The following is a 24,961-nucleotide window of genomic DNA, read 5'->3' on the forward strand; positions in this document are numbered from 1 at the left end:
GCATATACTGAATTTTAACAAAAGAAGAGGGAAAGAGGCAGAGCTGGAGAGAGTGCGTGTGAGAGAGAGGAGAGAGGGAGCGAGAGAGGTGAAGAGAGAGATCGGGAGAAATTGAATACATGTAGAACATATATATTTATACAGGTATATATTTTCACGCCGTGCGTGTCAGTGTGCGTGTGCGCGCGTGTGGCGGAGGCGGCGGCGGCGGTGGGGGACACCCGCAAAACGGATACCTCAAAAAGCAAGGATGTGAAAAAGGATGGAGGGACGCAGGAAGAGAGGGGGGAAAGGCTGGTGAAATTCAGTAAGTACATTTTTGTTTGATCCGGTTCAGATTTGCAGTGCGCATTTTTGCTCCAAACACGCACACAGACCCTCTGCTGCTGCTGCTGCTGCTGCTGTTGCTGCTGTTGCTGCTTTGGATTAATTGCGGCGCGGGCAGTGAGAGGATGCTGCGCGTCATTGAGACATGGAATAAATGAGCAGTCGGATGTCGGCATTCGTGTGTAGAGACGCTTCTGATGGAGAGATGGAGGTTGGAAGCGGCCGGCGCGCCGGGGCTTTGACCCCTCTGTCATTGCTGCGCCCGAAAAACTCACAGGCACAGATGGGATAGACGCTCACGCACACAGTTTACCGGCAGTTCAATTAATCATGCACACCAAAGAACCTTGAGGCTGCACCGATCCAGTCTTTCTGGAAATGTTTGCTTAAAAAAAAAAAAGAAAAAAAAGACAGAGTTTGGGTTCAGTTTAAGAGAAAAACTGGCAACAGTTTTCATGCCTCACTTTGCTGCGGAGGTTTTAATTGATGCTTGTTTTCTCCACATGCGTGCTTAGTGTTGGTGCGTGAATGTGTACTTCGTTTCAAAAAGCCACTGCAAGATTGCCGATCAGTTTTCCCACCCTCTTGATCTATTTATATCCCGATACGCTGAATATTTGGGCGTATGGCGGCCCACGGTTATCCCCTCTGTTGCCACCGAAGAATCTTCAGACAGCTGGAACCGACGATTTATTTATTTTACCAGGAGTCTGTGTGTTTGCGTGTGTGTGAGAGAGAGAGACAGAGATTTTACTTTAGTTGTTTGTCGAGAATAAGTTTTCCTTGACAAAAAAGTATGATTTTATTTTATTTTCTTGTATTAGAAAAGAAGAAAGGTGTTTTTGACTGTAAAGACCACCAAGGGAGAACATGATGATGTTGAAATGGAGAGGCACAGTGTTTCTACTCACGGATTTACTGCAGTGCTTGAGAGTGACAATGTCAAATTTATAGGCCTGCACCGGGAGGCCTTTGGATGCATTTGTAATTGAAACAAATGTGTTTTTATTTCCTTCATATCTGTCTGAGTTGCATTCTCCGTTTTCTTCCCGGATGATCTATTCAGTTCATCATTTCCCCTCACAAACCCCCTTTTTGAAATTGTAAGCACACGCAGGCGTACTGCAGCAGTGTACTGCATGCACTGCTGCCCCTGAAGGGTTGCCTTCAGTGTCCCTTCTCTGCTGAACGGTCGCCCAGAGATCTGTACTGTACCAGCTGTTGTAAGAGGGGGATGGCGGGAAGGGGAGGTGAGAAGATGTGAGGAGAACGAGGATGTGGACGGCAGGCGTGATGATGAAGGTAAAAGAAAGCTGATTGAAATTGGATCTCAAAGGTTGGAGAAATGTGAGGAACAGTCAACATTTGTGAACTTGTTTGCTCCAACTCCACGGTCCTCATCAATTTCATCCCATTGATTCTTTGACTTCAGCTCAGAAAAGCCTCAAGCTTACAGCCCAATCCTCCCCCGTCAACTCTCTTTCCCCTCATTTGCTTGTTTCTTTTCTTCTGCCAATACCCCTGCCTCTTCTTCGCCTCAGTCTTTTCCATCTTTTCCAACCTGTGACTTCCTCTGCACTGGTTTACTCTCCCACCTTCCAGCCCTTTCATCTTGTGTTTGATGCAACATTAGTGGGTTATTTCCTCAATCCTGCAGCCCACCAGAACCCCCACTTTTTTCCCTAGCTACACGTGCCACCCAGTGTTCTTTTAATACCACTAATTAAGGTAAAGCTCGTTAACATAGAACATCAATTAGCCTTTAACGAGATCAGAGGCGGCTGTTTTGGAGTGATTACAGTACTTTCTTCTCCCAGGGTGCATCTCTGGACTCTTCTGCAGACTGTTGGAACTATGGAGTTGGTAGTGAGGAGTTGTGTGACAAGAATGTTTTTCAGCAATTATTTCCCTGCAGTTTGCTTGGAAGACACAGCAACAGATGTCAAACTCTTTAACCACAAATCTTCTATTTCCTCTGATACCATCTCTCACTTGAACTCATTAAATAAATCCGCATCATTTTGGAAAAGACTGCCCTCCTTTGAAAGCAGCTGGGGACACAGATTGGCAGGCTGTTATCCACGACCAAAGTCTTAATTGCCGATAGCACTTTTAAGGTTTTTATTTTCCAAACTCACTCAATGCTTCCGACAGTCAATGCAACAGTATTTTGCACGTAAAATTAAAAGTTAAAGAGCTGACAGTTATAAGACCAAGGCAGCGAGCCTTCTGAGGAAGAACCGTGTGTGTGCAGCCGTGCAGTTAAAGCTGAGATAATTAGTTTGCCAGATATCCACAGTTCTGCAGCATCTTTCATGCCAGGTCTTTCCTGGTTCATTATTTCTATATTACCACAAACTGAATGTCTGGTTATTAAAAACAAATCAAATTCAGTCATTATTATTTATCTGCTGTGAAAAAAATGGTGGAGGAAACGATTAAAATGATTAAATTATTCAAATGAAAGAGGCAAACAATGACACAACAAAGTAATAATGAACTTACCGGAATTCATAGAAAACAATAAAATCTTGATGGCATAAAAGAAAATGTGTAAATACATTAAAAGGAAATCACGTTCAGCAGTATAACAAGAGAGTAAAAGTGAGTTATAAGCTTTGTTTTAAAGTTATTATTGGAAAAGTAATCATTCAACATTTGCAGGATGTCCTGTTTGACTCAGTGAAACTGTGAAGAGTTTGGAGTTTAAATAATTTAAAAAAAAAATTAACATGCCTGTTGCAGAATTATGCTACACAAGAATAGTCTCCCAATTTGCCTCTAGAACTAGAGAGTCTTGGTGGTGTCCTTATATGTACTTTGAAAATCCAGATCCTTTTGGGCAGAGAGAATTGTTGGTTTGGGAGTCTAAGAGTTTATTTTGCAAATATTCTGGAAACCAAGTGAGCTTCTCACCCTCTGTTTTGTTTTTGAGGCATGTTACTATAACCTTGAGTAAAAAATGTCAAAGTATTTCTCAAAAGAATGAAAGCAAAACAAAAAAGAGACAATTTAGGCCAATGTGTGTCATAGTACACATTGATGTTTATAGTTATAATGTTAGCTGCTTTACAGACATGGTCCTGTAGCTGCACTTGTTATTTAGATACAGACTTAACTTAAGGAGGTGAGAGGTTTCGTTTCTTTATTTTCAGCCCTTTCGGTATTCTTGTTTAACAGTAGAAATATTTGAAGCAGATGGATTTACTAGTGAATGCAAAATGTAGAAACCTCCTTTCAACCAGCTGACAGGCAGTGTGTAACTGGAGAAAATAGGGCATTAATCCATTATACTTCTTGCAGCTTTCTCTGCTATTAAACATTGTTTAAATGTCAGGATTAGTGAGTTATAAAAAACCCTTTAAGGGTTTTGAGCGAGTGTTTGAAATTGTTGTGTCTCTTGACATTGAAAGATTACTTCAGGATTTCTTGTTTTGCAAAAGGATCTAATTGTGACAAACCTTCAGACAGTGTTGAGGTTAACAGTTTGAAGATGCAAAAACTTTGGTCTGTATTGAAATTATCATAATTTTATATTAATTTTTGTGTAAGACGTGTATTGCCGTTGTTTGCACTTCAAGAGCAAATAAGAGAATAAAAAAAAATCTCTTTTTTTCATATTATCTTTTACATAATTTAGAGTCAATGTTCAAATTCAAAAATGGACAGTGATAAACCTGTCCATTTTAATAGATTAATGGAAATCAACAGAAATACAATTACTGCAAATCTCTAGACCTGTCGAAGGTCATTTATTGCCTATAATTCCTGGGCAAGGCCCAAGAACATCTATATTTACTGAACTCTATATTTGGATTAGAGGATGGAATATTAAGAAATCAGATGGAAATTAATGAATTCACATGTTTTAATTTCAATTTTATCTGATAGTCGCCAGCTTATCAGACAAGGTACCTATAATTTCCTCTTATGAGTTTTGTCACTGCTTTTTTCCAGTGACAACTTGAAGTGCCTTTACTAATTAGACCAAATAGAGGTGGACTCATTTCAGATATACAGATCAGAAAGTTTTTTTCTTTCAAGGAATGGGCCTACCAATACTGATTTTGACTAATTACAATACAAAAATAAGAAAATAACCATAATGTAAGATATAAGCACATTATTCAAAATGTCTTTTTACAGCCTTTCATACTAAGTGTTTATTAATTACAGTTTCTGTAAAACAGGGCTTTACTGTCCTGACTGTTGTCTTCATTTGCAATTTTCCATCTGGGACTTCTCCTATTGAGCTTAAGTACTCAGGATGTGTTTCGTCCTGGCCAATCAGCGAACAAAAGGAGGAGTTGTGAGCGATGATGTCAAGTTTCTCCTCTGTTTTTGAATCTTAGTTTGCTTATGATTGTAGTTTAGCATCGGCAGCAGATAAAGTGAACAAAGTCGTTCAGTGTGTGTTGGTCATCCAAATATTGAGCAACTAAAGTTGGAGCTTCTCTCTTCGCAGTTGTATGCAGTGCATGAAATTTCCGGTAAGCTTCATAGCGTAGCTTTCTTCACGAACAAGCTGGCACATTACATATTTCATCTCCAAACATTAGAGATTGGGTAAAATCAGATACATTTGTTTAAAATGTTTACTTCAATAGTTTTCACCCATAGGAAGCAATGGTTTCTCACTAGTCAAGTGTTCAGACCCTCTGCATAAAGAAAAATGTCAAACTGGGGGCTGAATTTGTTTTTCAAGGTAGGGTTTTACTATTGTGAAATGAAGGAACAATGACTATGATATAATATTGTAAAGTTTCTTTAAGTTATTAGTATTTAACATGGTTAGGACTGCTAGCATTACTAAAAGAGCAACTTTTCACTTTTTGTGCATTCACAAAAACTTCACATTGTGAAGCATAATCCGTGACAGACAAATATGGAAATCCCAAAAATGATGAATACAGTAAGTTTCCTGAACAATGTTCAGCCTTCCTGTTATCTGATGAAGATCTTGTTCTCTCTGGCTCTTTTGCTGCCTGAATAAATATCTCTTATCTGAAAATTTCATCTTTGTCTTAGTTGCAATCGCCACACTAAAGTATTGCTGCTAGCATAATAATTAGTATGTCACCAGAGAGGGCCAGTCTAAGTATGTCACCAGGGAGGGCCAGTCTAGATTAAAACCATTCTGTTTTGAACAAATACCAGTTTCTCAGTGTATTTCTAATAATCATGGCAAAAGGCAATAGACCCCCCTCTCAAAATCAGGTGGGTAGATTATTAATCTTATGAAGGAAATTGTTGTATAAGAACATCATCCAAAAAGACACTAAAGAGTAAACAGAAATAACACAAATAACATTTAAATTGCCTTCTGTGTTGATTAGTTTATCACCCTACTGTTACAGATCCAACTCTCTGCACTCACTTAAAGTGTTATGTCAAATTTTTTGCAAAATGTGTGAAACAATACTGCAATTATCAGACATTAAAGTTTATGGAAATTCGAGCATCAGCCAAGCTTGGCGTCCTATTCTGCACCTGTCAGCTGCTATAGTAGAGCAATGCTAAGATAACACCTCTGCTCTAAATTTACTCCACCTTTGGACCGGGAGTAACAAAGACATCAAAACAAAAACTAAAATAAAGTGACAGGAAGTCTCTTAACAAACAAGTGGAGATAGACAGAGACAAGTAATTGGACACTCTGGCAAATAGACTGACAAACAAAATCACACACAAAGGCACAATCAAACACAACACCAAGGGACAATTTAGCAAGCAGTTCCTACTCACACTTACAATCAAACAGGTGCACACGCAAACACAATTGCATGCACACAAACCAAAGCCAAAGCCCTGCGGCGTGTTTTGGGAATACAAGTCTGTAAGCAGCTAAGGCACAGAGCTTCTCATGACTGCATGCAACAGTCGCACAAACTCATAGAAAGTACATTCAGGGCAGAGCCCCATGGGTATGCAGACAGGCACAAGCACTCACTCAACAAGAGCAAGATTTGCACAAACAATGGATACTTCACAGAAACACACACGACTCACCCTCACCATTTTGGATGAGAGAAGACCTTGGGACCATCCCCATGAGACGCATGCACACACACCATGTGTACCGTGAATTCACGCCGCAGTGACACTGACTCACTCACACAAGAAATCAGAATTAAGAGAAATAATGAGGGGGGTTGAAAAGATGTTCTGGAATGTTTTGTGGAGCATGGCGTTGTGCATGACATGTGTGGTCACTCATGATGATGTATGGGGCAGGAAATGACACCATAAGTGGTTATTAAAAAGAGGAAATGGAGGCATTTATAAAAACTACAAGGGAATGCCTGGAGTTCACTTGATATGTCAGATGGAGATGGGGTGTCATGCATCTGTGAGTCTTACTTGTGTTGCATGCTGCAGCATAATCAGTCTTAAAGAGCCTTGAAGGTGGTATTGATAGATAGATAGATAGATAGATAGATAGATAGATAGATAGATAGATAGATAGATAGATAGATAGATAGATAGATAGATAGATAGATAGATAGATAGATAGATAGATAGATAGATAGATAGATAGATAGATAGATATAGTCATTAACGAAAATTATTGAAACATTTTAATAAATGTAAGCCAAGCAACATAAAAATAATAAATTTGCTCCAGAAGAAAGAACCTCCTTCTGACTCCCCCATGGTGCGCCACTGCATCGCAAGGCGATGCAGGTTCTATGAAATTTCCACAGAACATCTTTAAGAGAAAACTTCAGTCTCTCTAGATTTAGACTAAACAGGACTTCCTTGACCCATCAGTTGTAGGATGGGAGTAAGTTGTGTTTCTAGTTGAGCAAAATTCAGTGGCTGGCCAGTAACGTACAGAAAGCCATACTACGCTATACTTCTAATAAAGTGTTGGTTTGTGGAATACATCAGAGCAGAAAGGATGTGCGTCAAAACTGTGCGCCATGCGAAGTATGATGTATTTTAGACCAAAAGTCTATCCATTTTGGACATGGCCAAAATGTGCATGAGATTGACAGGGGACTGGTTACTTCAATTACAAGTTTCTGAAACATTGGAATAATTATTTGAGAATCTGCGATTAGTGCAGTAGATGCTGCGTATGAATTTTGACTGGATTAGCCAATGCCGGACACAGATAGATGAGTTTTGTACTTATTTGATAGGTCTTCTTCAAGTTTTAGCTCCTAGGTCCTGTTGCCATTACATTGTTGTTAATTGTGGGAAGACTGGGATAGTACAGTCCAAGAACACAAAAGCTGGCTGAATTTTCCACCAACTCCTAATCTTTTCTGGGAGATTCAATAGTGTTGAGCATATGGACCTTGACAATCAGAGAATCATCAGAATAAAATCTGGCAAATGTTTAATTTATCTGTTTTGGATCAGTAAGAGTAACACTCGATGGTGTACAGGCAGCTATAGTTCCCTTGGCAAGGAATTTTCAGCTTTGTCCTCCGACTCAAAATATCTAGATTTGAGCAATTGCAGTTCTGCCGTATTTGTAGCTAAAAGATCTTATTCAGATTGAAGTTACAGAAACTTTTATAGAGTGTGTTGCCTGGTTTATTTTAATAATTGTCATTGATTTCTGTACTGTTCTCGTTAATGGCACATAGTGAATTTTCTAAGATTAATTTTATAGTAGAGTATGCGACCTGTTAGATATGCGTTGAAAAATTCCGATAAAATGCCTCTGGACACGTCTGGGGTGCTATTAATTTCAACAAAATAACTATAGTTGAGCTTAAGGAATCTACAAAGGGGTCATTAGCTAGTAAATGTGAGTTGAATCTCCATAGTTTTAGGGAAAGTCTGTAAGAAGGGAAATGTATATCTAATGATGAAGGAGCATAATGTAAAATGACAATGCTATGATAGTTGGATGACTGTATATTAGTGATTAATCTGTTAGTGATTAATCTGTTATCTAAGAGAAAAAAGTATTCTAGGATAACAATGATGGACATACAGAAAAAGAGAAAACGATTCTTTTTAAACTGGAAATTTAGACCTGCATGGGGCTGCTAACTCTGCTGTAGTGTAAGTTAATAATTTGGCAGAATTTCTAAAGAAATACAACCTGGAAAAGGATCTGTCTAATTCAGCATTTTGAACAAAATAAAACTCGCCCTACTGTAATTATGAGGTATGTTTCATTATCCGGAATGGAGGTAAAAAACCTGGATATGAACTGTTCATCATTCCAATTTGGTGCACAGGCACTAGCTAAGATAACAGGAGTATTGCACTGCAAACCTACCAGATGAGTCAGCTACAATGTTTTCTGGCTCAAATAGAACATGGCTTTGAATCAAAACTGCAGCTTCCCTAGGACTAGCACTGAACTTTGAATGATAGAGATGACTGAACTTGCCTCTTTTAATGCGCAAATCCCATCACTATGGAAGGTGTGTCTCCTGCAGCAACACCACGTCCCCTCTCAGCCCCTGAATATGAAACACTATGTTGCTTATTTTAGCTGCTTCATTTGGCCCCTTGACGTTCCATGATTTGAAACGGATATAATTCACTATGTTTGTACTTGCCTGGCAAGCGATGGATTATCTATGTAGTATAATATGCTAGACAAGAGGTATAGGTATGCAAGGGTGATGTATGATATAAATATGCATGGCATGTATGTTTAGTATGTACTATGCTATTGTAAAATAGCACAGTATCTGACAGCAAAAACTGATTAAAGTAAGAACATGAACCCACCCTTCCCCACTCCAAACTTGCTTTTACTGATGGCAGCCGCCGTCTGCCCCCATTGTCTGCGCAGGGTAAAGCAGTGAGGGCTTGAAGTTGAGAATGTCGAGCCGATGCACTACTTCTTTGTACTCTGCATGCTGGTCCACCACAAAGGATTTGTGTTTAGGACACCAGCATGGCTGGCAACGGACCTGCATGTTTCACATTTACCCTCATCAACTCTGATTCTTCTACATAAAGACTTGTGCGGTCATCTGTCTTTAGAAGTCAGTAGTAAACACTATACGTCTCTTTGTGGTTGTTTCGCTGTATAAATTATGCAACCTGCTGGGTTTCCTTTAATAAAAACTTTTTCAGCTACTTTGAATAACTAATTGAGCATACTGTACTGTTTTACAACTAGGATTAAGAGGAATGTAAGTATTGAAATAATTTTTTTGCAAAGTGCTTTGAGATGATTTTAGTTGTGAATTAGTGTTAAATAGATAAACTGAATTGAATGAGCGAACAAACAACATCATGAAAACTAAATAACAGCAAATAGGTTTGGGGAGACAGTTATGCAGAAATTTAAAACAGAGTTAAGCTTTAAAATAAAATAAGACACGTTATTGAATAACTCTGCATTTATTTAACTTGGCATATCAGGCATGATCTAAATGAAGGACCTCAGTTCTACAACTTCATTGTAATCATTCTTACTCTTTCTGCCGTTTCTGTTTTACTACTTGTCAGTGGCTCCACCTGGTGGCGTGGAGTGATGTAACACTGCACTAACACAACAATAACTAAGCCTGCTAAGCTACTTCAAACTAGAGTGGAGGTTCACCACAAGTAATAGTTTCCAAAGCTATAATTGCAACAGAAGGTGTTTCTGCAAATTGTCAGCGAAAAGGGCCTTAATGCAAATGAAAACCACACTTTTCAAAATTGTATTTTTAAATGTATTTTTTTCCTTCCACTTGTGAAGTATCACTGTTTGCATTGACCAATCATTGTAAAAATCTCACAACTACAAATATGTTTTTGGTTAAAATATGACAACATTTATAAATTGTGGATATTTTTGTGAGGCACTGTTAAAGTTCTGTGTGAAATGACACCCTTCCAAAAAGAATAGAACAAACTTTGTATTATGTATCTTTCAAATTTGACTGTAAAAATCTTTTAAAAAAAACATAAGTAAGTAGCTGGTACAGATGCAAAACGGGTGTATGAAACTTGCACAGGATGTTCTCTGCAGTGTGATGATAGTTTTATTTTTTGGGAGGAACTGAGCGATGAGGGGAGGGGCACAGAGATGAAAAACAGTCTGATAAAGATAGATGTTGCTGGGCTTGTTTGTTATTCTTGACTCTTGTGTGTGAATCAGATGCTAAAAGTAGCTTTGAAATTACTGACAGCCTTTCTGACACTGAAGAGCACAATATGTGATTGAGTTGTTTAAGATTTTTTATTTGAGCTACTTTTTTTCCCCACACTGAAGCATTAATTAGTTACTTAAAACATTTGCATGAAAATTGTGTCATTACACTTCATACTAATTTATCTAAATGAGCCAAGAAATCATCCTGACCTTAATCTGGGGCTGATCACACTCATTGGGCTGATTGTTACGTAATCTAGTCAGAGTTAGCCTTCACATGGTTTTTATTATATGAGTAAGCTCTTGGTACCCGCTTTGGGAAACAGAAGCACTCATTCACATATTTTGCACTGAGCAGTGATGGGAAATAACACGGAAAACAGTTGCTGGCACAGAATGTTCCGTCTCATCTTCATCCAAATATTAACTCATCTGTTTACAGCTCTGCCAGTGTACAGTGCTTCACAAAAGTATTCACACCGCTTGATTTTTTTTTCTTCTATTTTGGCACATAATGATCACAAACGTCAATGTATTTCATTGAGGTTTTACAGCACATCACAAAATAGTGCATAATTCTGAACTGAAAGAAAATGAACATATTTTGACCCTAAACGGACCCTTTTGATTGAAAAGCAAATCAAGATAATTTATACAAATGCATAGTGTCTGTGATCATTAATTTCCCACCTTTGCCACATTGGCTTTACAACTAGACTTTGACTGGACCATTCTAACATATGAATATGCTTTGATTTAAGCCATTCAGCTTACTTTTGGTTGTAAGTTTAGGCTTTCTGTCCTGTTATTTTGGTGCACTAACCAGAGCATCTTCCTTCACTTAGTATCTTAAATATACTGTTTATAAAATCCCATCTAAGGACAAGTGCTGCTGTAAATTAGCTTATGCTATTCACACTATGCTATTGTGTGTCTGTTCCTATCAAATAAACTTGAATAAATGTTTTCTATAAGTTGGGACGTTTAATTACCTTCTTTCAACAGTGGCTTTTTCTTTTTTGAGCATGAAAACAGAGTATAGTATGTATACTATACTCTGTTTAGTATACATACTATACTCATACATTCTTGTATGTGTAGCTTCTTACTGTGGGCCTTCTTACTTCTTCTCTGATTAATGTTCTCCTGACTCAACCTGTCAGTTTTTCTTGATGGACATGTCTTGATGTTTTTTTGTTGTTGTGCCAGACTCTCAATTTCCAGATAATGAACTGAGCAGTGGAGCCTCACATTTTACACCACATTTGTGGTGTTAATGTGACAAAAGTTGTAAATGTTCCGGGATTATAAATGCCTCTTCAAGAGTTTTTTTTTTTCATCAGAGCATGCTGTGTGTGAGCAATGAGTTTTCATCCTCAAGTGTGGTGTTGCCCTTTTGTTTAATTTCAGCAGCTTGATAATGTTGAGTCATCGTTCATGTCTTAGTTAACTACTAATGCCGACCAGATGAATCACATTAGACCTGATCATTTATCATTTATTGATTTAGTAAACAGACAAATTAGACGCCGACAAACAGTGAAAGGTTTGCTTTTAATAACCTGAATGGCTTGTTTGTATGGGTTATTAATTTGACGTACCTGTCAGCAGCAGTGCTGCTATTTGTGCTGTTGTTTCCTCTAAAAAAGTGAAATCATAGCTGTCAGAAATATCTCGTATTTCCTGGCACGAGCCATTTCTTTCCCTGCTTTCCATGATTTAAGTTCTGGATGGTATCAGCGTAAAAAGTTGTGGCTGTCACTTGCTGGCCAGTGACTGTCTGATGAGATGCTACAGCTCAGTGTGTCAAGTTATAAAAAGTAAAGGAAGAAGAAAGCAGACATTTAATATTCATTGCTTTGAAAAAAAAAACATCATAAGATTAAGGAGCTAATTGATTTGGTGATGTGAGGATGATTCAGAGGGGATCTGACATCCCTCCCTTCACCACCCCTCACCATCTCATGTGCTTGACAATTATCTGAAAAATAAAAAATAAAATAAAATCCTTCACTGGTCTGAGTCCTCAGCAGCCTCTCCTCCTGGTCGGATCCTGTCAGCTTGGAAGTACACTGTGCCAAAGTTATCTACCAGTGTTTATAGGACAGGCTGACAGAAGTGTCACTAACACCTTTGATTATGAGCGGGGGATGGGCCAGATGTGCTGTGAATACAGCTTAGAAACCCCACTGTTACAACTGAGCTTTTCTTCCTCTAAAATGTGTCAATTAAAAAGTGAATTAATTTTATCTCTGTAAATGAAGGTTTTTTTACTCAGCTTCCTCTATGCTTAAATGCTAACTTGTTTGTGAACACACCTGGCTGCACAAAGACACAATAGCTATCAGCTGAGGTTTTCCACCAGTTTAATCTGTTTATCCTCAGAATAAGATTGCAAATCATTACTATGCAGAGCTTGCTGGGAGAGTCTTAAGCAGCTTCGTTTTGAGTTGTTACAGAATGTTTCACCTTATAGGTCCTGGAGGGCTGCACTGTCGGCTGCTTTTCATCTCACTCTTTTAATTAGTGACTGATTTAGATCTGGCTAGGTGATCCCAGTGTCTGGCCAATCAATGAGGGAATTAATGGAAGCTGTGATGCAAACAGAGCACAGAAACAGCAGCAACTTTGCAGCTACAGGGCCAGCAAAGAAAGGGGCTGATTTTTTTTCTTCTTCAGTACTTTAATATGATCCCAATAAATTCTTATTACTTTGAGATGTACTTCCTCTGGCTCATCAGATCTGCTGAGACATTTTCATCTAATTTGTTTCTGTGTTCAATCTCAGAGCTTGTTAAATCAGCCAAGCATTTGATTCATGCCTGCACTGTATGTTATGAAAATGAAAAGCGTGGCCCTTTCCTATATGACTCGGCCTCATAGGTAGTGATTCAATACTGAGACTGTTTCCCCTCATACCAAAATCTTTCAGAGGTTTTGGGTGCCTGCAAAAGGTTCAGCAGGAATTTACTCTGTCTAAAAAATAAAACTAATAACATAATCCCTGTGCATTGTGAGAAAATTTCAACAAAGCACTGATACATTGAGCAGATAATTTGGTGCAATTTTTCTTCGGCATCGTAGACGGCCTGGAAGGAGTGCTGCAGTCTCTAATGTACGGTATGTCAGGTGTCAAAGTGAGAAAATTAAATATTCTTGCTCCTTGGCTGGCTTTATAGCAGCATTTATTCTAGAATTGGCAGTGTGCATGAAAACTGTAAAGCCTCCTTACAAAGCTGTTTTCATTCACTCACGTCAAATTAGTACAGGCCCGTTTGGCCGACTGAAATAAAAACATGTACTCTGTTATATCAATCCCTGCTGCATGATTCCCAGACTGCAACCTTTCCACATGAAAGCTTGACCTTACTGATATCTATGTGAGAACATTCATGAAGGTAGTAAACCATTTGTAGTAGATGTTGAATGAATGGATGTGTTTGTGTCTGTGGGTGTGTGAGGGAAGGGAGAGTGAAGATAAAATAGAAACAGCAGGAAAATATTCCTGTGCATCATTCATACACAAATTGATTTTATTCATGCGGTCTGTGTGTGTGTGTGTGCACGCTACCGATGTCCTGAGGATTAAATGAGTGATAGAGGCTTGGAGGACAATGCATGCACACAGCTGTACATATAAAATAGTTCAAGAGGCCTGAGCTGCAGATCAAAGCAGACGGAAACAGCAAGCCGGGTTTTGTTTTTAATGGGTAATTTTTCTAAACGCATCAGACGAGTTCATTCTTGAGCATTACTGCAATTACTGGACAGTGCAGAGTTATAATGGTGCAAAATTAAACACTCTCATCTCCTCTTGGGTAATTATAGTCTGTGCTGGATGCCGAGAGTTAGAAAGATGAGTTATGGATAATGTCAAATATTTAAGTAATAATCATCAGTAAGGGGTATCTCAACGTGTTTATGTCTGGCATGCTAGAAAGACTCCTAGTGACACGGTGATAAGGTTTTGAGAAAAAAAAACAAACAAAAAAAACATAATAATCCAGTGTTTTGCTTCAATTAATTCCCATCAATCCAAAGACAAGAGAGAGAAATGTGCATTATCCTCTCTACATAAAGAAGTGAAGCCTAATTAATTGGCATTGTCTCTTATCAGAATACTGTAAACCAAAAAAAAAAAAAAGGTACACTGAACATGCAGAGTGGGAGGCATTTCATATGGCCACATGGAAGTAAAAGGGGCTTCAAATGCCAGAATAAAATACTGGTTTGCCTTGAAGATACACCAAAGTGAAATGTCACAGTGACTGTTTCATTTTGTTCCTGCAAAAGGTTTGCAAAACATAAAAAAGGACAACTGGAGATTACGCCTTAGAAACAACTTTTTGACTTTTTTCCAGGGAAAGTGCAAATACAAACAATAATGCCAAGAGTGCCTTCCAAGCTTGTCAGGAAAGCACTTGTACAACAATGTTGGTTTGCTGGATTTAATCAATAAGGAGACAAGATTAAGTGTTTTTCCGAGTAAGAGTCCTTACTCAGATTCTTACTCTGAGTAAGGAGTGAGAGTAAGAGTAATTTTTGTTCAGTGAACAAAATTTTTTACCGACTCAAGAACTCCCAATCTTAGGAAGCTGGAAACACAAATAAATTAAATGGATGGTAAATAAGGTGGAATTATGTGGTAAATTAACTTACTGTTGTTGAAGCAACTTTGAGCATCACAGATTACATATTTTTAAGACCTTTAAACAGATAGAAAACAGAACAACCTTGCAATAAATGAAGAAGATAAAGAAGAGAGGAATGGATGGAAATAAAGGATTTAGAGAGGAATAAGAAGAAAGAGAGAGAAGATGAGGGAGGGTTGTCAAAAATTAGGAGTATAAGTCGGATAGAAGGTCAAAAGAGGATAAGGGAAGAGTGGGATAAAAAAGAGTTGCAAAGACAGATGAGCAGGTTGAGTGGGATGATGGTCATTTCTGTGTTAGAGAAAGCATCTGAAGAAATAAAGGTGTGATGAGAGGTCATAAAGAGTCATAAAGGACATGGGTGGGATAAAAAGACATAAAGAAGGATGAGACAAAGGAGAAGAATGAAGAGGGTCAGCAAAAAGATCAGGGAAAAGAGTTGGATAAAAATGGATGAAGGGAAAGAGAGGGATAAAGAGGGGGATGAAAATTGGTCAGAATGAAGCATAAGACGAAGGAAAGGGACCCAGAGCGGTTGTACCAGTCGAGAATATGAATGGGATGATGAGAGGGAGCCATAAAAAGGAGGAAAAAAGCGAACTGTGGGATGAAGAATGGTTGTGAAGAGGAATATAGAGAAAGTCTGAAACAAAAATAGGATGAGAAACATTTCCAATTAGTTAGGGTAAATGAGTCGGATAAAAGTAGTTGTTAAAAAATAGGAAGAAGAAATGTTAAGGTTGGTGTTAAGACCACAAAGCAAAGTCTCTTGCATAAAAATGTTACAGTACCTAAAAAAAACACATCTCTTAGCCTTACCTGGTCATTCGTACATCACCAATCTAACTCAGAGTACTTCACACACACGCACACACAGAGTTTTCAAATATAGGACGACATTGTGAAACCAAAGATATCTTGAGATGAAAATAAGTGAGTGTGACACATTTCCTGTTCAGGTGTAGTGTCAGGTGTCATCACTACTACAGCTGGCAGAAGTCCCGTTCTGTCTCAGCACAATTCAATGCCACCCTTTCACTGCATGCTTACGGCCATAAATGATGCTTGTGTGTGTCATTAATGTAACAAGAAAAATGGAATCACTATGATTTCTGTTTTTAAAATGAAATACTCCTAAATTTGAGAGCCACAGTTCATCTTCCACATACTCAACATATATGATCTAGAGATAAAAGTTTCCCCAGCAAAACCATCAGGCTCTAATTTGATTTTTAGCCTGTGCCATGAGTAATTTGAAAATATTGTGCATTTCGTTTCCCCCCTTGGTTTGATTGCCACTTGCTTTGATAGATGGCTCCATCATTTGTCATTTAAATGGCTTATGATGGCCGGGGCCATCAAGTCCGGGGTAGCGGTGCTAGCTGCGGCGGCCAGCTTTACTACTGATATTTACAGCCATGCAGCAGAAGCACACAGAGCCCTGAACTGCCTGCTGCATGCTGTGCTGCTTGCCGATCACTTTGCACACTATGCACAATGGGAACAAGAGCCGCTCGCCTGCCTGGTGGCTCTTCTACTCAACAGGGATCAAAGAGAGAGAAGGAGTGCGATAGGGAGGGAGAAATGAAAGAGGGGAAGCAAGTTGGGGAGGGAAAGAGGGATGGGAGGAAGTCGGGAGTGAAAGAGGCACAGGACAAAGATTTGTGTGGAAGAAGTGAATGAAGAAGAGCAATGAGGAAAACATGGGAGGAGGTGTGAGGCTGAGATGCTGCAGAGCGAGGTGATGCAGTGTCTGTATGAATGAATGAATGAACGATGGGGAAAAAATACACAAATCGAACTTAGGCGAGTGAGAGAGTGTGCCTGCATGCGTGTCCACGCACGCGCCTGTGTGTGTGTATGCAGGATGAACAAGTGTAGCATGACAGAGAGGGAGAAAGATTGGGAAAGGGAGAAAGAGGATCTGTTCCGTCAGAGAGGACACACTCCAGTGGCTGTGATTGAAGTATGGGCCAATTAACACGAGGAGCATTGAGCTCCAGCTGCACTCTTCTATTCGTTCCTCACTCCCATACACTGTCGTCTTACGCCCCATGTCACACACTTGCAGCCATTCACTCATCTGTGTGTGTCGAGGACCGCGCTGTGCTGGCTCTTCATCTTGCATTTTAGTGTAGTCACACACACACACATGCACACAAAAATGTATTGTCAAGCTTGCTGTAGTCATAAACACGGGCAAATAAAAAGAGAGAAGTTCAGTCTATGATGTTAGAGGCGCTGTGGCATGGTGCTGTAATTCCTTCTAATGGTTTTAGTGGACTATATATTAAAATGCATCATTTTTCAGTGGTTTTGTGTTATTGTGTAAAGCTGCCCAGGCTGATTCAGTGCTGCTCGTGCCACAGGCAGCAGGGAACAGGTCCATTACTCTGCATGACAGCATGGAATGAACCAGCAGAGCTTGGACAGAGGCTAAACACAACGCTGAACACTGCACCTCTGCTACTGCACACACTCCAAACCGCACAAACCCCTCTCCTCCGTACGCGTTTCCTCAGCAGAGATGATGCAGCGCAGAGCGCTGTCGCTCTGCCTCCACTGGAGCTCGGTGTAAAGGGGACGCAGACAACCGTGGATGCCAGCAACTGATTTCTACCCATCTTATTTATTTATTTATCTATTTTATCCTTTTGGGATTTGCTCCTTCTCAGTCACCTCATGTCCTCGTTATGCTCAAGCATGTACAGCAAAGCAGGTAGAGGTGATCTGATTGTTTTTCCCAACACCACACTGCCAGCAAGAATCAATTTCATTTTGTCCTTAGTGGCTATACCTGCAGGTTTTGGGTCTCTTTGGTGGTTCTTGTAATAACATTGGCTTTAGTGTTTCAGAGCTCGAAGCGAGGACAGTTTATTTTTTCAAGTGCTGGAAGAAAGGAGAGGAGGAACATTCACATTAACCAACTGAACAACAAAAACAGAGTGTTTATTTACGTGTCATTTGCATGACTTATTCCTGACGATGACTGAACATAATTGGATGTCTGCAAACAAAGTGCAATTGAAAGGCAGAGACGTAGGTTTTTGTTTGAATATCTGAATGACACATTAAGCGTAGGACTGCAGCTCCTCCCCAAACAAACTTGAAATGCTAAATGTTTTCTTCACGGCCATCAGATAGGAGCTGAATTTGCAGTTTCACATGGGAAAAATCAAGTTTTCCCTGTGGTAAGCATAGCTTACCACAGGTAAGCTACGCTCTCTTTATAGTCTGATCAAATATTGTCTGATGAACAATGCATGATGATGTGTGCAGGCCACATATCATGGGTGAGCTGCCACTGCTGCCACCACAATAATAGCCCACCACAGTCTGTTGGTTGTTCAAAACAGTGGCGGAGCTTTCACATGGTTTGGAGAGTGTGCTGGGTTCCCCCAACCACCCTGCAGAGACCATCTACATTCAGGTTTTCAACACTGTAACTCTTATAATCATTCCCCAATTAAAACAAGTGAACTGGGAACATCAGCATCAGTCCCAGCAGTTTTTTGATTAGACGATAGCATTCTCTTGAGTTTGACAAAACATGTTATGGCTTCACTACTGCCAAGATGTGTAGCAAACAAGATTCTCCTTTGAAAATGTATGCCCAAACATTATTCCTCTGGTTCTTTCATGACAAACACCGTTAAATAAAAAGTAGACTTACAAAATAATATAATGCAAATCAAGCAACTTCATCCGAAGCTACTCAGTCTTTTAATAAATGTTTTCACGAGACAGAAAAGTCTGCATCACAGTGCTGTGTTTGTGTTCAAGACAGCAAATATCAATCTTTGAAAAATATTTTATTGAATAACAAGATATTAAGGAAATCAATGAAACATTAAACACAAGAACGTTAAACAGACGATTACTAATCCTCCTTCAAGAAAAATGTATAAACATATTAGTCATCAATTGTAAATCTGTCTATTTTAAACCAAAACAGTTTAATGTGATTTAACTTGCTTAGCATTGCTTAGTTAAATATTGTTCTGCCATTTTGCAGCACAATTAAGTAACTATGTTGCCCTATGTTATAAAACTGCTGTATATGTCAAACATGACTGGCATTTTTTTGACAGTTTAAAACCTTGAAATTTTGCCTTTGTCTCTCTTGCTCTTTCCAAAACTGAACCTCCATCAAGTCATCAGAATAATTTCCCTTCATTAAGCCTTTAACATTGTTCTTAGGAGTGTTACACTGACATGTATTTTATATGACAAGCTCACCAGATGCACAGTTCCACCAGGTATTTGTTAAGTGCTGTAGCTGCTAGTCTAGAGGAGAGGCGTGTGGAGCTCAGCTTGAGACTCCAGTTCCAAAACAGAGCTTTGTGAAAATAGGCGACGCATTGCAGGAGCAGGCTCAAAGGCACATATGAGTGGCTGCCACAGACCCTCAAACATGGGGTCAAAGCAACACTCTGAGTATGGTTTTGATGAGGAAATAGCATTATTACATAATATAAAGCTCAAAATTTTTTATTTTGCATGATAGCCCCTCTTTAGCAAACACAGCAGATCAGTATGAAATGTTATTACTTTAACTTACTTCTACAAACATATTCCCCATAGATAAGTATTCATTAGCATTCAGTTAAACTGATGTATTTTTTGTTGTTCTTTTAACAAGAACTAGAAAAGTCTTTATCACTCTGCCTCCCTCTGTCAGACTGCCCCAGGACAGCTATGGCCACTATCCAGTGTCTTGCCATCATCAGCGTCTGAATGTGTGTGTGAATGACTGAATGTAATATGAACGAGGCCATTTACAGTTTATAAAAATCATAGCACAAACAAGCGATATGATTTATGCTCCAAACTATATGTTAAGAGAAAAATTCAGCAACAAAGCTCCCTCTTACTGGTACCTACATGCAGTTTTAGCTCTGAACAATTAACAATGGTGGCTCTGGTTCTACATTGGGACCTCTGAAAACAAATCTGTGGTTCCGACAGGCAGCTTGTATTTTGCATATTTGTACTTGGAAACACATTTGCTTGTTGAAAGCAGAAAATAATGGAATTGAAACTAATTGTTAATCCTATTTTAGAGCACGTAATTGGAAAATAACAATGAAACCATAAATATTAAAAACAAAGAACAGTTTCTGTCAGAAATCCACCTCCATGACATGATGGATATTATAATTTTAAAAAGAAAAAACATAATTTCTCAATATTTGCTTTGGAACGAAAACTAACTTCCATTACACATTCAACACAACAATGAGAAATTTGCTATGACATTTGTGAATTTAGTGCCTTTCTCCAGCTCTTAATGACCGAGCGGCTGGTTATAACCTGGACACAGCGTTAGTTAATTAATCTATTTGTTGGATTGTTGGAGAAAGCTGAACAGCTTAGCATAAACATAACCTGTATGAGGAGAACACAACTGATGAGGCTTTGTGTCCATATTAAGATCTGCGTACAGTATCTAAGTAAAATTTTTTCTGAGTAATAACTGTTGTATATTCATTGTAACACTGTATGTCTAAACATGTCATTATTTAGAGATGTATTTTCATGAGTCAAGAGTATAGAAATTGACCCACTGCTACATGGATCTTCCTTATTTTATGCTTTTTAACCAAAGGGTCTCCAAGTATTTATTTTTTTTCTCTCTTTTTTAAATCAGAGGGCGCAAAGGAACTGATTTAAAACCCAGGGTTGTTCTCTCAACACACATTCGAGCCAATGGTGCAGAGCTTGTGGATGGATATTGGTTGATAAAGCTCTGTAAGTCCTCCGTTGTGTTCCACACATAATCTTGTGTAACATGTTGACAAGTGACTTGTTTACATGAGTCTCTCAGACTAGTATTGGGGTAATTACTGCAGGAACGCTGTGTTATGGTCAATAACCTGTGATGTATGTGTCCAATCAAGTCTCAGTTCAGAAAGAACATGGTCAACCTGCTGACGCTGCCTCTAATAATGACTCTTACAGCGAGTGTAAATGGAGCTTCTTTTGTGAAGCCCTCAGACTGCATCACAAAGACCAAGAAAAACACATTCCGAGAAAAAAGTTATGGAGAAGTTTAATGTAACATTTGGATGCGGCAGCTGTGAGAATCCTGCTCTACAGCAAAAAACAGGGAAGCTGGTCAGATTTGATTGGTGAATTGAAGGAGCTAAACGCAGGGAAACCCAGCAAGAAAAATACCCTAAACGACTTGCAGCTGTAATTGCAGGGAATGTTGATTATAAAATGTCTTGACTCAGACGGAAACAAGTTTTTCATGTTTTATCTGGAAAAACACGAGAAACTGATTTTCTTTTTCAAATTCAAATACATGACTCTATGTTGGTTTGTCCAGTAAACTCCCAATTTTTGGAGTTTGAGAATTTTATATAACAAAATATAATTTAAAAACATGTTTCAATACTTAATACTTTAAAATATTGCTAGATTAAAATTTCATTGCAGTAGCCTTAATCTATTGTGTTATGAAATAAGGAATAACAATGAGAAGCACATCTACATGTTTCTATAACAGCTAACATTAAACTTGCATTATTTATTATATTTTTCTGTTGTTTTATTTTCCACAAAAAAGTTAATCAGTCCTGCTGAGCAAGACCTTTAAAAATTACATTACATCTTCTCATATCTAATATCTGCACAACTGCCTCTTTGACATTTAACTCCTAAAACCAAATCTCTTATTTTTATTTTACATAATTAGACATTTATCGCGTGGAACACAACCCTTTGAGCGTTAAATTGGTCTCGATGTAACTTCAATTGTGTTCAGTGTTCCTGAACTGTAATCTTGCATGGCTCAGTCTCTTTATCCTCTCATTCCCACCTGCTGCTCAGGAAGTTGCACAGCTTTTGTTCATGCAACAGGCAGGAATTATAGCAGAAAAAAGCCTTTTTGTTTAATTTTCTTTTGCAGAAAAGAAAAATGCTCTGCTATATAGTTTGTGGGTAAAAAAAAAAAAAAAAAAAGCTCTGCCACACATCTGACAGATTCAAGCTGCTTGGAGCCAGATAAATTTCTTATTGGAAAGATTTTGTCTGCTGTTATATGATGAGCTACCACAATCATTATCTACAATAACCTTCTCCTTGCTGTGTTTCATTGTGCTTTCTGCTTTGTGGTTGTTTTCACCCCAAGTACATGGAGCTGCATATAAGGAAAATACACTTTAGTCCAGAAGCACTAAATGAGGCTCAATTTATGGCAAAAATGGGATGCGGCAGTAATGTGGACCAGAACCGAGAAACTTGACACAGATGAAAAGAGAAACAGTTCAGAAGAGAAGCTACTGTCGAGCTTTTTCTGGTGAACTGAAAAATGAAAAGCGGAGACATGTAAATATTCTTAAAAAGATTTAGTTGTAGCTAAAAAGCTGCTAAGTACACACTACCATTGGAAGATATTTATTCTGAAACACAAACCCCCACAGGTTAGAGCTACTTCGCAGGTTGACAGGATTGATTTTTGAGGGCCAGTCAGTTTTGATGCGGGGTCTTTGATAATGTAATTAGTGCAAACAAAAACAACCCTCGACTCTCTTAGAGTAAAATCTAGCTGTTTATTTCATCATCTTGCTCATCTTGTGGTACTTTTAAAGTGCATTTCTTACATAATTTCCCTTCTGTTTCTCACACTGCTGACACACTGATTCTGATCTTGATACTCGCGTGTCGGCGTATTTAGAAATCTTTTTTTAAAAAGGATCCAAATATGAAGCAAAGGTGAAAACTTCAAGTCTGAACATGTCTGTGTGTTTGTCATTTACTAAGGTTTATTTAAGCATGTGCATTTGGATGAAAGATGGAAAGTTTTCATTGTGACACCAGAACTTATCAACGTAGTCTTTGCGATGATGTTACCATTTTTGTTTATCGATACCTAATAATCATCTGACCCTCTGAGGGTGAAAGCTTAGTTCTCCATATAAATGTAAAAGAAAGTAGTCGAAACCTGAAGGAGGGAATTTTTATCAGCGCAGACAGAATGTTTGCATAGCACTACATTAGTTTAGGTAAGACCTCAAGTCATTACCACGGCTTTTGTGAAACGTACATTTCATCACACTGATGGTGGTGAATGTATTGTGTCTCTGATTTACAGTCTGACCCAAAAATCCTGGAGTCTGGATTAGCTGGAGCTCAGGCTACTGATGTTACTGTATCAGAAGAAAAGAAAGATGTGAAATTTAAATTTATACCATTAAATTGCAAGACACACAAACGATATTGCTGTAAGAGTATGCATCATCTTCATTTGATATAAGTCCAGATTTTGACTAGGCCACATCAAACCTTCTTCTTTTTAAATATTCCTAGATAACATATGAGTGTTGGACTGCTACATAACCCAAACATGCTTAACCTTCAGGGTTTGACTTCTTTTCAACAATTACACTGTTACCCAGTTCCAGAAGCAGTAAAGGGTCTTCAGATAATCACATGTTTGGTAGGAAAGACTCCTCTGTTTCTCAACCATACAGCAGAGGTAATAGATTGTACACATTCCCACAAGTTTCATTTTTGTCATATTTTCCAAGATGTCTTGGGGACAATCAATAAATTTTTCTGCAAATGTACGATGGGCCTTTGAGTTATTTTTGGCCAACTGTGATTTTTGTCCTTTCCCACAGATGCCATTTTTTCTTGTCTGTTTCCTGCTCTGGAATAATGAACACTGACTTTAACCCTTTTTAAGCTGATAGGTGTCAATGACTTTTATTTCCTAATCTGTTTTTGAAGGACTTTAAATCAGGGCATGATATGTTGATATAGCTTTTATTTCTGTGATTTTGTAGGTCTGGCAGTAAGATGGCCTGGTTTGCTTTGCAAAAAGGGGAGCTATGTTAACTTATGGTTTTACAATAGGGGGGATCAATTTTGATCCCCCCTACAGAACCAGGTTTGTTATGAACTAATAAAGGCTGTGGATGTATAACCAAATGCTTCAGGGTCAAGAGAGAAAACACCAATGTATGCTCACTTTTTCCCTAATGTTAACATAATAACTGGCATCATATATGTAAATCACAATAAATCATTCTGCTTGCTTTTTACAATTAGCAGAAATTATATCAAAGTGTGAATAACAGGAAAGCTGACAGTATAACAGATTTCTAAGTTTGGCTGTATGAGAAGCTTTCACCTGATGAGCCTTTTCTTTGCCTCTGTATTTGCAGCAGCCTTCTAATCTCTGCTCCATCTGTGTTTATTTCAGTTGTTGATCTGTGCTTGTGTGCTCGCACTAAGCATACTTGCACAAAAAGATGTACCTTAAAATTTGATGACCTCCACAATATTATAGCACAGTTTTCCAGAGCCTCAGTCCTCTTCTTGAATACTTATCAAATATGACTGCAGTCTGCTGTGGGGTTTTTTTAGTCGAATGGTAATATGTATGATTTGGACCCAGCGGTAGTGTAAACAATTGCAAAAATATGCAGATATATTATTTACATGCAATTTCTTCTGCAGTAAATTTAAATGTTTCATTTCCAAACGTCCCTTGATAAACGTTCCAGAGCAAAACCTTTTACTGCATTGCTTCACTTGATGTAATTATTTACATGCGGATAATTCTAGCTCATCTTCCTATCGCCACAGCCACTATCTTGCTTTATTATTTCTCAGGCTAGTGGCAGAGCTTTTGAGTTAGCTACACACACTCTGGTCATTACTTTCTATATGTAATCATTTGTAATCAAAGTGAGCACATTATGCGGAGTAAATCGGGAAGATGATAAGATGCATGATGATTGTCAAGTGCTGGCTGGCAGCTCAGTCAGGCAATGAGGAGTCTGCCTGTGTGGCTGTTTCTCTCTCATCTTCTTGATTAGTTGTCTGTCCCAGACTAAGAATATTTCAGCTCTTAAGTTTTTAAGTAAATATTATTAAAGATCATTTTAGTCCTTGTAACAGTCGCAAG

At 38.5% G+C, this 24,961-nt stretch overlaps 1 protein-coding gene across 1 annotated transcript in view; it reads left to right on the top strand.

The window, feature by feature from the left end:
- The window catches only part of LOC129371520 (glutamate receptor ionotropic, NMDA 2D), an 86,064-nt gene continuing 61,103 nt past the window's right edge, over positions 1–24,961 (top strand). The window contains exon 1 of the mRNA XM_055048123.1: positions 1–307. The gene's annotated coding sequence lies outside the window, so the exon portion shown is untranslated. The remainder of the gene's footprint in view (positions 308–24,961) is intronic.

Source organism: Poeciliopsis prolifica, unplaced genomic scaffold (genome assembly GCF_027474105.1).
Source record: "Poeciliopsis prolifica strain line A6 unplaced genomic scaffold, Auburn_PproV2 SCAFFOLD026, whole genome shotgun sequence".
In the NCBI taxonomy this organism is placed as follows: domain Eukaryota; kingdom Metazoa; phylum Chordata; class Actinopteri; order Cyprinodontiformes; family Poeciliidae; genus Poeciliopsis; species Poeciliopsis prolifica.